At 40.9% G+C, this 14,124-nt stretch overlaps 1 non-coding gene across 1 annotated transcript; it reads left to right on the top strand.

Moving 5' to 3' along the window:
* Positions 1-11,296: 11,296 nt before the first annotated feature.
* Positions 11,297-11,415, top strand: LOC145395988 (5S ribosomal RNA). Its single transcript, XR_013896715.1, has one exon. It is a non-coding gene; the product is annotated as a 5S ribosomal RNA (ribosomal RNA).
* Positions 11,416-14,124: the final 2,709 nt, after the last annotated feature.

Genomic DNA, 14,124 nt, shown 5'->3' with positions numbered 1-14,124 from the left:
GAAAGTAAATGAGAATAAGAGTAAAGTGATGAAGTGTACGAGGTTGATAGATGGTAGGGGGATGAATATAGTTTTGAATGGTGAGTTGCTTGAGGAGGTCGATTGTTTTAAATATCTAGGGTCACATGTTGCTGTGGATGGAAGAATAGATGCAGAAGTGAAGTTTAGAATAAATGAAGTAGGAAAGGTGCTGGGTGGATTGAAAAAAGTGTTTAAATGTCGTTCGCTTAGAATTGATGTAAAGAGAAGGCTGTATGAGGGTGTTGTGGTACCGACTGCATTATATGGGGCTGAAACATGGAATATGGGTGTAGCAGAGAGGAAAAGTTTGAATGTAATGGAGATGAGGTGTCTGAGGAGTATGTGTGGAGTGACGTGTATGGATCGGGTGCGAAATGAGTTGTTCGGGAGATGGCTGGTAGAGTTGAGCAGAGGGTGTTGCGATGGTTTGGGCATCTGGAGAGAATGGATAATGAGAGATTGGTGAAAAAGATAACTAGATCTGATGTGAGAGGTGTAAGGCTGAGAGGAAGACCATGAATAGGATGGATGGACAGTGTGAAGAGAACGCTGGATGCGAGAGGGATGTCTGTTGAGCAAGGAAGAGTGGCTGTGCATGACAGAAATAAATGGAGAGAAATTGTGAATGAATAAGTGATGACGCAGCCCTGAGGGGATATTCTCTCGCATTTGGTCTGATCAGCTAATCAGGTCAGGTGCGGGTAAGGGGATGGGCCTGTTATGATGTGGCAGGGGTAAACCAGTTCTGTTGTCGGGCCCTGCTGCGGATGTCACTGATTGCATTGCGCAGTTGACCCTTGTGCGGTGTGGTGCGGTGAGGATCTGTCCGTTCTCCCCTTTGGGGCTAAGATGTGAATGAATGTGTGTGAATGGATGAGTAAATGGAGAGTATGTCGTCCTGTCTCGGCTACCTCCCTTTGCTTGGGGGAAGCAACCCTAGGTATATATATATATATATATATATATATATATATATATATATATATATATATATATTGAACAAACATGGGGACAACGCACAAACAACCTTGTAGTACGCCCACCCTGATTGTAAACCATTCACTACAGCAAGTTGCCCATTAACCCGTACACATGCTTCACTACCATCATAAAAACTCATGACAGCATCTAGCAGCTTACCATCTACACCACACATGTGCAAAAGTTTCCACAGTCCTTCTCTGTATGATAATAATAATAATAATAATAATAATAATAATAATAATAGTAGTGGTAGTAGTAGTGGTAGTAGTAGTAGTAGTAGTAGTAGTAGTAGTAGTAGCAGCAGCAGTAGTAGTGGTATTAGTAATGAAAACAATAATATTAATATTAGTAATAACCAAAACATCCTAAACCTGTCCATGGACAATTTTTATGAAGAGAAACTTCTCACAGCCATTGCCTACTAAAAGCCGAGCTATAAAGGAGCCTTGAAGTCAGTCCTTGATATTGCGTATGTCACCTTAGGCATCACAGTCAGTTAGCTGACCAAGTTTGGTGGCTGTAGCTTTACTCCTTCTTGGAAAATTAGGAATACACAGAATATACAGGAAAGATCCGTTTTTTGATCCCGGGCAATCTCCGAGAATAATCAGCCGATTAGAACCAGATTCCTTTCCGCACTGTGTCTGCCTTAAGTCTAAGGTGCAGTAAAATTTTTGCTTCCTAGCTTAAGCAGTTTTTGGGATAGGGAAGCTGAATCACAATTCTATACTCCGGGTAACATCCGGAGATCCGGTTGAGAGACTGCCACCATATTTGGCCAAACGAAAAGGACAGGTCTCTGACTAAGTTGACAAAGTTATAGGGCTAAATGCCAAATAGCCTTTGAAATATGGCTTTTCTATTTAAGTAAATAACAATAATGACTGGAAAAATAAAACATCCCACAAGGATGTGGAAAGTTTTACCAAATATTATTTGTCACAGGGATCTGTCTTTAGTCTTTTATAGACTTGTGTTTGCACTAGGACCTAATTACCCCAAGAACCAATTTCTTCTTGGGCCTGTTCTAGCGACGGATTATCCAACTGGACCAAATATCACACACACACACATTGCACACACACACACACACACACACACACACACACACACACACACACATATATATATATATATATATATATATATATATATATATAGTTACGTCATTGTCCCACACTGCCACAGGCTTCAACTGCAGTAGTCCAGTATAGGAAGGACGTCACCCAGCGAGTTGTTCTTCCTATGGTCAGCCTTTAGGTGTACAGTACACAAGATCAGCTGAAGCGTTGTAAATAAACACTGGCTTCTTAAATTTCATCGTCTTTAATTTCCAAATAATTACACTGAATGCTTTCCAATTTCACTTTACTATTCTCACAAGCACTGGAGCTATACACACTTTACTGATTACAGTTACACTTAATGCTTGACAACACTTCACAGTTATCACACAAGTACCGAAAATATACAAACTTCAATAACACGTCACTGTTTGCCACTGTTTTCACAAGTACCAGAAATATACAATCTTCACTGACACTATACTGACAAACAGAACCAAAACCGACTGAACTTCAAATAGTCTCTACCTCATCCTTATAAACTTGCACTGTACTAGAATGATCTACTTCTCCAACATTCTAGGACGTGCTGGCCTTGCATCAGCCCCTAGCAACAACAGGTACCAACAAGGAGACATCAAAACATGCCATAGTTTTCCTACATTACATAAGACTGTAAATTACTTAGTAAACTGACAAATTCAAATGCATAATTAACAAGCAATCACATAAACGTTATAAAGAAAAAGAACGCAAAAATTAATGCATAACTTATGAAATTACTACGCTCACAAACAGCAGGCAAACTGGCAACTGACTCGTACTGGAAATAGCTACGTAAACATCAGGAAACATCGAGAAAATCTGGGCTACATAACTGACAAGTCTCACTTCTTAACATTACCCCCTCCCTAGTTCTTTGTTGTCCTGGCGAAACTATACAGTATACCGTATACAAACACAAACCTTAATCTTAATAGAACATCTAACTATACACAAAATAATCCTTCAACTTATCAGGTCTTCTTCTATGCCGCTTCTGACGTTGTCCTTGCTCCCCCACAGTCCACTCCACCAGGAAGGTCTTGGTCCTCTTCTTGATTCGCTTCTTCTCTTGGGGAACTGTCACCATCCTGTTGCACTTCAGCTCCTTGGTCCTCCTCAATATCCTCGGCTGTGGGTGAGCACGATTCCTCGGAGATGTCCCAGCTGTACTGTCCTGGCCCATGGTACTGCCACAGACGGTTCACATGTACCACCTTTAGGCAAGATTTCCTGCCTCCCCGATTCCGATGTGTTACATCCGATAGGCGGTCCAAAACAGTGTAAGGCACGTTCCATGAACTTTGCCGCTTAGGTGACTCCCTTCTTTCGCTGAGGATTGTATAATCAAATTTGGTCACCATCCAGCAAGCTCACCTCACTTTCCTTGGCATTATACTTGCACTTCATCACCACTCCTGAAAGCTTGAGGGCTCCTTGTACTCGATGATGTTTTTCAGCCAGCCTTTCCTGAAGGTGTTTCGCATAGCCGGTGGTGTCTGTAGACAGCTCTTCACCAGGTGGTCTTCCCATTAACAAGTCAATGGGTAATCGTAACTCGTGGCCCAACATCAGTTTTGCAGGGATGTAACCAGTAGACTCATGGATGAAGACTGATATGCCATCAGGAATGCAGGTAATTTCTGGTCCCGTTCTGTTTGTCCATCAATGCAGTACTTGGCCAGTTCTTGTCCCAGGGTTCAGTTGAATTTCTCCACCACTTCTTACTGTGGCCTTATGGGGGTTGTCCCGGTCTTCTTGATCCCCAGTAACTTGCAGCACTCACGGAACACAATAGACTCGAAGTTTCTACCCTGGTCTGAATGTAGCTCTTGTGGCATCCCAAAATGACAAAAAAATTATCAACCCACACCTGCACAACAGTCACAGCCTCTTGATCAGGGATGGCATAGGCTTCTGGACACAAATATACCGGTTCCCTCTCTCAGTGAGTGGCAAAGGTCCAGCAATGTCCATCGCGACTCTTTCCATTGGTGCACCCACTTGGTACAGCTGGAGAGGGGTGCAACCACATTTCTTGGGTCCCTTCTTAGCACAGCACACATCACAGGCCTAACGCCACTCTTCAACATCCTGACGCATGCCAATCCAGCAGAACCTCTGTCACAGCCGGCTTAGAGTTTTCTTCACTCCCAGGTGCCCACTGGTGATCTGGTTATGGGACTCATCCAAGATCTCGGACCTCATCTTCCTCTGAACCACCAGTTGCCAGTACTTATTGAGGCCATCGGGTGTCTCCCACTGATGCTCCAGTAGCCCGTTGTTCAAGTGAAGAAGGTTCCACTGACTTCAGTAGCTCTTGGTCGTAGGGTTTAACCTGAGAACTTCTTCCCAAGATGGTCGCACTGTACTCTGCTGCAGCCACTCTAGCACTGGTTGTAAATCTGCATCCTCCATCTGCATCCTCTTCATGTCTTCCTTTATCGCTGGTTCTATCACTACAGTACGGCAGTATTTCTTCCTATGGTTCCCATTCCTACTACACTGCTTGTCATCTGTTCTTCCGTCTTGTCGCACACTATTCATCAAGGTACTCCTGCATTTCCTCAGTGATGGGGCTTCTTGGGAAAAACTAGCTGGTTGTTGCCTCTCGCCACCAGCCTTCACTAGAGACTGATAACTGTTCCCCTCCACCACTGACATCTGCCCAGTATTTCCACTGCGGCACCCTTAAGGCTAGTAGCAAGCTCCACTGCCCTCTGCCTATAATCCCAATCATTCTGATCCTCAAGTAACTCAAACTGCACGGTAAGCTTCCCAAGATACTCTGCCACCAAATTCTTGAGGTTTCTTTTTAATTGGACCTCCATTATAGCCATGCACTTCACTGATTTGGCACCTGAAAACTGGGGCATCATAATTAAGTCCAGGACTTGAATCTCTTGCATTCTGATTATTCAGCCCTGTACTGCTATCTTTAGATGTTTGGGATTCGTCAAGATTCACCACACACTGTCCTTTCCTTTCATATGCCCCTCATACACTAAACTGAGGCTCAGCAGTGCAATATTTCTCTACAGCCTCAATTTTCTCACTAATTATCTGCACATGGTCAACTACATGCTTCAATGCGTTATCTACATGCTGTCTGCACTCCATCAATATTCCCTCACTAATCTTCAGCTGGTTCTCCACATGCTGTTTGCACTCCATCACTATTTCCTCACTAATTGTCATCAACTGGTCATCTACATGCTGTTTACACTCCATCACATTAGTGCTTACCTCATACTTCTGCTGCTCTAGCTTGGCAACTACTTCCTCCTTAAGCTGTTGCAATTCTTCCTTCATTTCCCCCATGAATGCATCTAGCTGTCCTTGCACCCTCAATTGTACTTCCCTCTGTTGCTCCTGTAATGGCTCTTGAAGTTGTTCATATCGTTCCTTTTGTTCTTCACGTTGTGCCTCAAGTTGTTCTCTCTGTGCTTGCAATTGTCCCTTGATTTCGCTTCTGAGCTCTTTCTGATTTCCATTTTGGGCCTGTAGTCATTCTGTGCTTGTAATTGTTCTTTGATTTCGTTCTTGAGCTCTTCACTTTGGGCCTGTAATTGTGCTTGGACTTCTTTCTGTCCTTCATTCTCTGCCTGTAATAGCTTCACAATTGTCGCCAGGGACATTTCCTCCTCTTGCCCAGCTCAAGACCTTGTCTGTTCACCTCCTGCTTCCATGTCGAAGGTTTGGCTCATAACTGTACTTAATCCACACTCCTGACACCAGTGTTACGTCCTCGCCCCCACACTGCCACAGACTCCAACAGCAGTAGTCCATTATGGGAATGACTTTGCCCAGTGAGTTGTTCTTCCTATGGTCAGCCTTTAGGTGTACAGTACTGTACTCTAGGTCAGCTGAGGCTTTGTAAATAAACACTGGCTTCTTAAAGTTCACTGTCTTTATTTTCCAGATTATTACATTGAATGTTTTCCAACTTCACTATTCTCATAAGCACTGAAGCTATACACACTTTACTAATTGCAGTTACACTTAATGCTTGACAACACTTTACAGTTTTCACACAAGTACTGAAAATATCCAAACATCAATAACACGTCACTGTTTACCACTGTTTTCACAAGTACCAAAAATATGCAATCCTCACTGACGCTGCACTGGCACTCAAACAAGAACAAAAACCGACTGAACTTGAAATAGTCTCTATCCCATCTTTATATAAGCTTGCATTGTACTAGAATGATCTACTTCTCCAACATTCTAGGACATGCGGGTCTTGCATCAGCCCCTAGCAACAACGGGTACCAACAAGGAGACATCAAAACGTGCCATAGTTTTCATACATTACATAAAATTATAAATTATTTAGCATACTAACAAGTTAAACTGCATTATCAACAAGCAATCACATAAACATTATAAAGAAAAATATCACAAAAATTAGTGCATAACTTACGAAATAACTAGGCTCACAAACAGCGGCCAAACTGGCAACTGACTCGTACCGATACTAGCTACATAAACATCATTAAAAGTCGAGAAAAATCTCGGCTACCTAATTGGCAAATCTCGCTTTTTAACAATCTGTATATATATATATATATATATATATATATATATATATATATATATATATATATATAGTATATATATATATATATATATATATATATATATATATATATATATATATATAGGGCAGGTATACAGAGTAAGGATATTGAATATCATATAAATATAATATATATATATATATATATATATATATATATATATGTACATATATATATATATATATATATATATATATATATATATATATATATATATATATATATATATATATATATATATATCTATATATATATATATATATATATATATATATATATATATATATATATATATATATTATCTCATCTCATCTCATCAGGCATTTGTGTGTCCACTGCAGGACCGGCCTACCCCGACAGAAATGGGAACGATACATCCAATGTATCTCTACCAAGTGGCTTAGGCTGTCTAGTAGAGATTGTATGTAGGGTGAGAAGTGCTTGTAAGTGTAATTGTAGTGTTGGAGTGGCTTTGGATGTGTGTGTAGTCTGTGATGCAAGTGTAATCGGCCCGTGCAAGCTGACTGGGTGCAAGCATGCTTTATAGTATGCGACACTGTTTCAACCACGGCACCCCTTATGTCCGCCAATGCAGTATGTGGCCTGAAGAACGCTCCCAAAGTTTATTACCCTGGCGGAGAGCGAACCCTCGTTTTTCAGTGTGTGAAAACGCACACTTTACCACTGTACCACAGAGGCTCCATATATATATATATATATATATATATATATATATATATATATATATATATATATATATGTATACAGTATATATGTTATATATGGATAGATAGATGGATAGATGATATATACACTACCTCAAATTGACTTAGGACCTCCCCCCACAAGGTATTAAAACACACAGAAATCATATAATAGTGTTTGTTCATGAAATGCCATTCATTATTATGAAATCATGTTTCCCTTGAATTTCAGAACTAATTGGATGCATTTTGGCATGGAATCACTTAGATCTCTAAAGTAATCTAAGGACATTTCTTTGCATCAAACCTCTGTCATTTCAGTCTTGTTTTCCGGACTGGATGTCTTCTTCGCTGCCATGATTCTCTTCATCTTTGCCCAGCAGCTTTATATCGGATTTAGATCCGGGCTGTTGCCAGACCAGTCGAGGACCTCAGTCCAATTATCCTGAAGCCATTTTTTCACCTTTCTTGACTTGTGACATGGAGTTGAATTGTGCATGAAAAAGTTGCACCCATGAATAGCACAAAAGTTTAACAAATGATCTTTCAGAACCTGAATGTACCAGCCACCATTCATCATCAAGGTCGTAGGAAGAAAGAAGCCCCCCTCTTCCCATTTCACCTGAGAAACACCCCCATACCATTACTAATCATAGGTACTTATCAGTCGGCACTGTTTAACGAGGGTCATATCGACCATGGGAGGTAGGTCGATGAACCTTGAGAGAACGCACTTGGAACACCTGAAATGTGCTTTCATCAGAAAACATAACTTTTCTCCACTCATCCAATGTCCAATGTGCATACTTCTTGGCAAACTGAATGCGCTACTTCATGCAGTCAGTAAGAAGCAGTTTCCTGGCTGCAGTGCGGCTTGGCAAACCCAGCGCCTTCTGCAAGCGGTGTTGGATAGTTCGAATTGAGACATCTTTTAACAGCTGGGGATGCATTCTCTTCAATTCTGCTGCTGTCAGTTGAGGATTCTTGATTACTTCCCTCTTCAGAAGTGTATCTGTACCTCTGAAAGTTGTCCTATTCTTTCCACGGCCATGCTTCTGCTCTGGTATGACGTCAAGTGGCAGGCCACGCACTGCAGCAAGAATCTTCATGACGGTCGACTTTGCATGTCCAGTATATTCACAAATCATGTTGATAGGGACATTATCCTGTCTCCATGCAATGATAAGGACCCTCTCATCCCTTGAGCGGTGCTATCCAGGGATGACAACTCGACTCTAGGAAAAGAACAAGGCAAAGAGTAAAGCATACAAAAAAAAGAGGGAGGTGCAAGCTCGGAGTGACAGGAACACATACTCCCACTCTCACTTCTGGGCAAGCACTGACGTGCTGAGTGTTTCACCACCTCCCACCAACACCAGAGGAGTTGCCAGTTACTTCTTGCCCAAAAAATTCACTTTGTAGAGGTGGAAACATAAAGCAAAGATGGACAACTCTCTCATAGCAGTTCTGTGTGTGTGTGTAGGCCCTAAGTGAATTTGCAGTGGGTGTATATATATATATATATATATATATATATATATATATATATATATATATAAGGCCTGTCTGTCCTTTTTCTGCTATGCATACAATCTCTTGGTGTCCAGGCGGTCAGCCTGTTGCTCCATCAGTTATCACTTATTTTTGCCACATGGCCAGCTTACCTTCATTTCTGTCCTTTTATAACTCCTCTTATGTCTTTGACTGTAGTCTGCTGTCTCACCCCTTTTCCTGTTTCTTAACCCACCCCATCTCCACCACTTTTCCACCACTGACTCCCCTCAATCCCGACCATTTTTGGAAAAAAAAAATTTTTTGGCTCAAACCTCCGCTTTTGGTGAGAAACATCGAAATTTCATAGAGAAATCGCTCACCTGAGGTTTAAAATACTCGATCCAGGTACCAGTACCTCCTTACCTGACTGGGTTTTCTAACAGGCTGCCACCAAAGAAAACGAGTTTTGTTGGAGGGAAACTATTTCACACCACTCATAAACGGTATTTATTTATTTACTTGGTACGAATTTATATGTAGTACGAGAGTATATTGGTTTTCAAACAGTAATATAGGCATTATAAGCATTGTTTCACTCACTAACTCATCACCATACCTGACCTTTTTTTGCCACATTACCTGATCATCATTTCTGACTGTTTCTTCCTCTAATGCTATGTAAAGTTTGTCCTCCACATTGTCATCGATTGGGGAATCACTCTGACCCTGAATTTCGTACTGTGGCATGACATAACTTTACTGGTCAGGTCACTGATAACAGGTGATTTGCTGAGACAATGGCTTGCAGGGGGGGGAGAGGTCATGCTGGGTAAGGCATTGATCCTGCCTGGCATCTTGTAGAGGAAGGTGTCCTGTGTATACGTACCAAAAATCACTTGTGAAAATTGAAAATTGTGCAAATTAGGGGCCTTGCAATTGATTCGCGTTTATGTACGTCGACAGGATTGGCAGTGACAAAACGTGTGGATGTAAATTCACGTCTACGGGACGCCGCAGGTTAAAGACATTCCCAACAATGACCTTTCCATTGCTCTCTGAGAATGGATTGGTTTATTCCTTTTTTTTTTTTTTTTAGTTTCCAGGTTTCACAAGAGTACGTCATAGCTGGAATTATACAGTACATTTGTTACATAGATTTCGTTTCATACACACTGGCAAGCTTGCTCCAGTTCCTGCTCCCAGTTGTTGCTGACCACTGCCAGAGTCACCCTGTTCTGACAACGTCTGCCCTGCTCGAGAAGTGATCATCAGTCAGTGAATATAATGATGCCACCCCCACAGAACCTACGCCTTGTATGCCAATGCTGATTCATGAGTACCTAGTGTGATTAGTGCTTACTGTATGAAGTAAAATACAAAGAAAGTAGTTTTCACTCATCTTATGTTTGCTCTGGCCCCATAATGTGCATTAAGGGCTGTTTTTATCAAGGTCATCCCCTTTACCAGTCGAGCGTGGCCCTAAATGAAGGGTGACTGGGGCCAAACTTTCAGTTTTCAGTTTTTGTGTTAAGTGAAAGTACTACGGGGGGGCCAAGCAGTGGAATTCCATCATTCCATTTTTGACCAACTAATAACGACCACTCTAATAATATACATACTGTACATATATATATATATATATATAAAGAGTCATATTTCTTGACAGGTTCCAGAGATCGTCTGTGGGAATCGTTGCAGATGGTCAGTTCAGTGCTGGAAACTTGGCTACAAGGGAGTTGTTTTCCATTGCTGCTCACGAACAACATGGTAACAAATAACACCATATTAAAGGTAATATGAAAGTACATTCATTGATGGCAAATAAGGCTCCTTAACTGGAAATCACTACTTTGATAGCTAAATTTATTACCACAGTGATAGTCCAACTGCTAGCCTTGATTTTCAACATTGAAAGGTTTCTTAGTTCTCAATAATTCATGGAAAACAATTTTTTTCTTTTGAAATAGACATCAGTGTACTGTATTATATACCTTGATAATAAAGGAAGCAGGTAAAAAGAATTAGACAGGGTTATAAACCCTCCCAGGCACGTTGACGCGAATCGCGTTTTTTGTGGTTTGGCACATTAATGCAGATTCACACGAATCGCATGAAAAAGCAGAAAAAAGTGTAGTAAAAAGAAAAGTTTTTGGCTGATTTGGGTCAAATTTGGATCATTCTAGCAGGCGCATTCCTTTTCTGAGGTAAACACTTGGCAACACTGTAGAGCCTCCCCAGAGGTTGCCCGTAGCAAGAAACTTCAATCAATCACAAGGAGCCAGGCTGTAAGGCTGCATCGGGTGTTCTGTCCCTTTAAATCACCCTAATACTCCCCCTCCCACCTGAGTTGAAGCTCCTAGGGACTGAGTGTGATAATATATTATTGCTGAGCATAATTTGAAGTGCCAACGGCCATACCACATTGAGTACACCGCTTCCCGTTCGATCAGTGAAGGTAAGCAATGTTGAGTCTGGTTAGTACTTGGCTGGGTGACTGCCTGGGAACACCAGATGCTGTTGGCATAACGTTCTCCCTACGTGCCAAGTGGGGTTAGTGGAGGATTAGTGCCCCTCCCTGTAAAACAATTAACTCTAAGTCGTTGGCCACCCCGTTTGGGATACATGGCGTCTGGCAATGAATGAATGAAAATAATTTGAAGTGATTTTGTCAATGGAACATAGATATATATATCTTGAGAAGAAATGGTGCCCATTATCAGTTGTTAGGCCTAAGGGCAAGACGCGTGTTTGCTGTAGTGGGGTTTCACCACTCCGCCTCCCCTGGGCCCTATGCTGTGACTACAAATACATATATAGAAAAAGCCAAAGCCTAAACTGTATAGTGTGTGAAGCTATAGTGGGTTGCTTTGTGATATATTAGAAATAGCATGCATTACGTACGCCATAGCCATAGTGTGGAATGGGGCAGGTGTTACCTGTATGCCATAGTTGGGAAGGGATTATTAAAGGTGTTTAAGGATGAATATTTTGATTGCGATACTGTATATTCACATGAATTTGTGTGAAATATAAGGCCAACATTCCAAGAGTGTTTGTCAAGGAGTGTGGTGTGTGCCAGTATAGTGGTGCGTCATAAATGTTGAGGCAAAAGTCCTGCATCACTGTCACGTTGTACCATAGTAAGGAACGTAAATATTTGTGCAGGTAGGGGTGGAATCATTGTGGTAGTCATGTATTTGTGTGTGATTTAGTGTAAAGTGTACATGAATTAAGCTGCAAGTGATCATGAAGGGTTAATTTTAGGATGCGTACCATAGGTTAGCGATACCTTAGTGGCAGGTGTGCAGGTGATGTAAGGACACTGGGCAACAATGGACGTCACTAAACAGGTACCTTAACTTACAAAGACATTTAATGAGAAAATATACTTTATGTACACTGAATGTGAAATGTGCAGTGAGTGTTCGTGAAGGAATTCTGTGGGTGTGTAGCGTAGGTTAGCGATACCTTAGCGGCAGGTGTGCAGGGACATCAGGACGCTGGGCAACAACGTGTGTCATTGAACAAGTACTGTAACTTGCGAAGACATTTAGTGAGAAGTTATACCTTGTGTACAATGAAAATGAAATGTGCAGCGAGTGTTCATTGTGGGTGTGTACGGTAGGTTAGCGATACCTTAGTGGCAGGTGTGCAGATGATGTAAGGACGCCAGGCAATGATGGACGTCATAGAACAGGTACTGTAACTTGCTATGACATTTAGGGAGAAGTTATACTTTATGTACAATGAACGTGAAATGTGCAGCGAGTGTTTGTGAAGGAATTCTGTGGGTGTGTAGCATAGGTTAGCAATACCTTAGCGGCAGATTTGTGGGGACGAAGGGAAGCAGGGCAACGACAGACGCCATTGAACAGGTATTGTAACTTTCTAAGTCATTTAGTGAGATGTTATACTTTATGTACTATGAACATGAAATGTCCAGCGAGTGTCCGTGAAAGAAATCTGTGGGTGCGTAGTGCAGGTTAGCGATAACATAGCAGCAGGTGTGCGGGGATGCCAGGACACAGGGCAACCACATGCATCATATATATATATATATATATATATATATATATATATATATATATAGTTATACAGTTATATATATATATATATATATATATATATATATATATATATATATTGTTACGGAACAGAGAAAGATAATGTACACTTTAAGTGAGAATACTAATAATCACTACTGTCCGGTAAAGTTCCAGGTTCAAAACAAAAGAGTTAGGTAAAATTACAAGTTAAAGTTTAATGCTCAAACTAACAACAAAACATTCAGGACTCATAAGGATAATGTAATGGCAAAAAAACAGGTTAAATATATGATTAACTGCAATAGCCTCTATTAACACGAAATTAGCAAGAGTAAATTTATCTAAGTCAGGCCTTATAAAATGAAAATGCACTCGGTAATGCTCAGTTAATGCAAGATAAATTATTACAGATACAAAATATTATCAAAAATGACTGACAAAAAAGCTTTTACATAAATCACAAAAAATAACTCACTAGGCCTAAGAATTAACCCTATGCTACACATCACAAGAAAAAATGTAACAACAGTTATACTCAAATTACACAGCTGCTAGATGGTTGGAGACCTCCTGAGCACTCACAACAATAACTGTACAGGGGAGGACAGAGATGTGAACAAAATGAGGAGCAGATCTAAGTGGCAATGATGCAGAGACTGAGCTCATTATATAGGGGCCAGCAGAGCTTGATACAACTTGTAAGAAGGACGTGCAAATGAAGCCATGGGGACAAAGAGTTGACAATCCCGCTCTGAACAACAGAAAGGACGACTTACTCTACTATAACGGTAGAAGGGGGGGACTGAGGCAGAACACGCTCGTGATCAAACAGGCAGCACACTGTACGTTAGAATTACACAAAGGATGATAAAATCATAGGGTATGTAACACCTCCCCACAAAGAAAAAGAAATTTACAAAGGAAATTTCTTATTACTCTAAAACAATCTGTCTAAAGTCTAGATAAGCAATCTGCAATAACATTTTCTTTCCCCTTGACATGTTGTATGTCTAATGAATACTCCTGAAGAAGTAGACTCCATCTTGTCAATCTCTGATTTTTATCTTTAAACTTACTAAGGAATTTCAGTGGGTTATGATCGGTATAAATGACTATGGGGTCAAAACCAGAACACAAATAAAATGAAAAATGCTGTAAACCCAAAATCAAGGCCCAAAGCTCTTTC

This window comes from Coenobita brevimanus, chromosome 33, assembly GCF_032717465.1.
Source record: "Coenobita brevimanus isolate Jiangsu-jjx chromosome 33, ASM3271746v2, whole genome shotgun sequence".
Lineage (NCBI taxonomy): Eukaryota > Metazoa > Arthropoda > Malacostraca > Decapoda > Coenobitidae > Coenobita > Coenobita brevimanus.
This window is presented reverse-complemented; position numbering and strand designations above follow the sequence as displayed.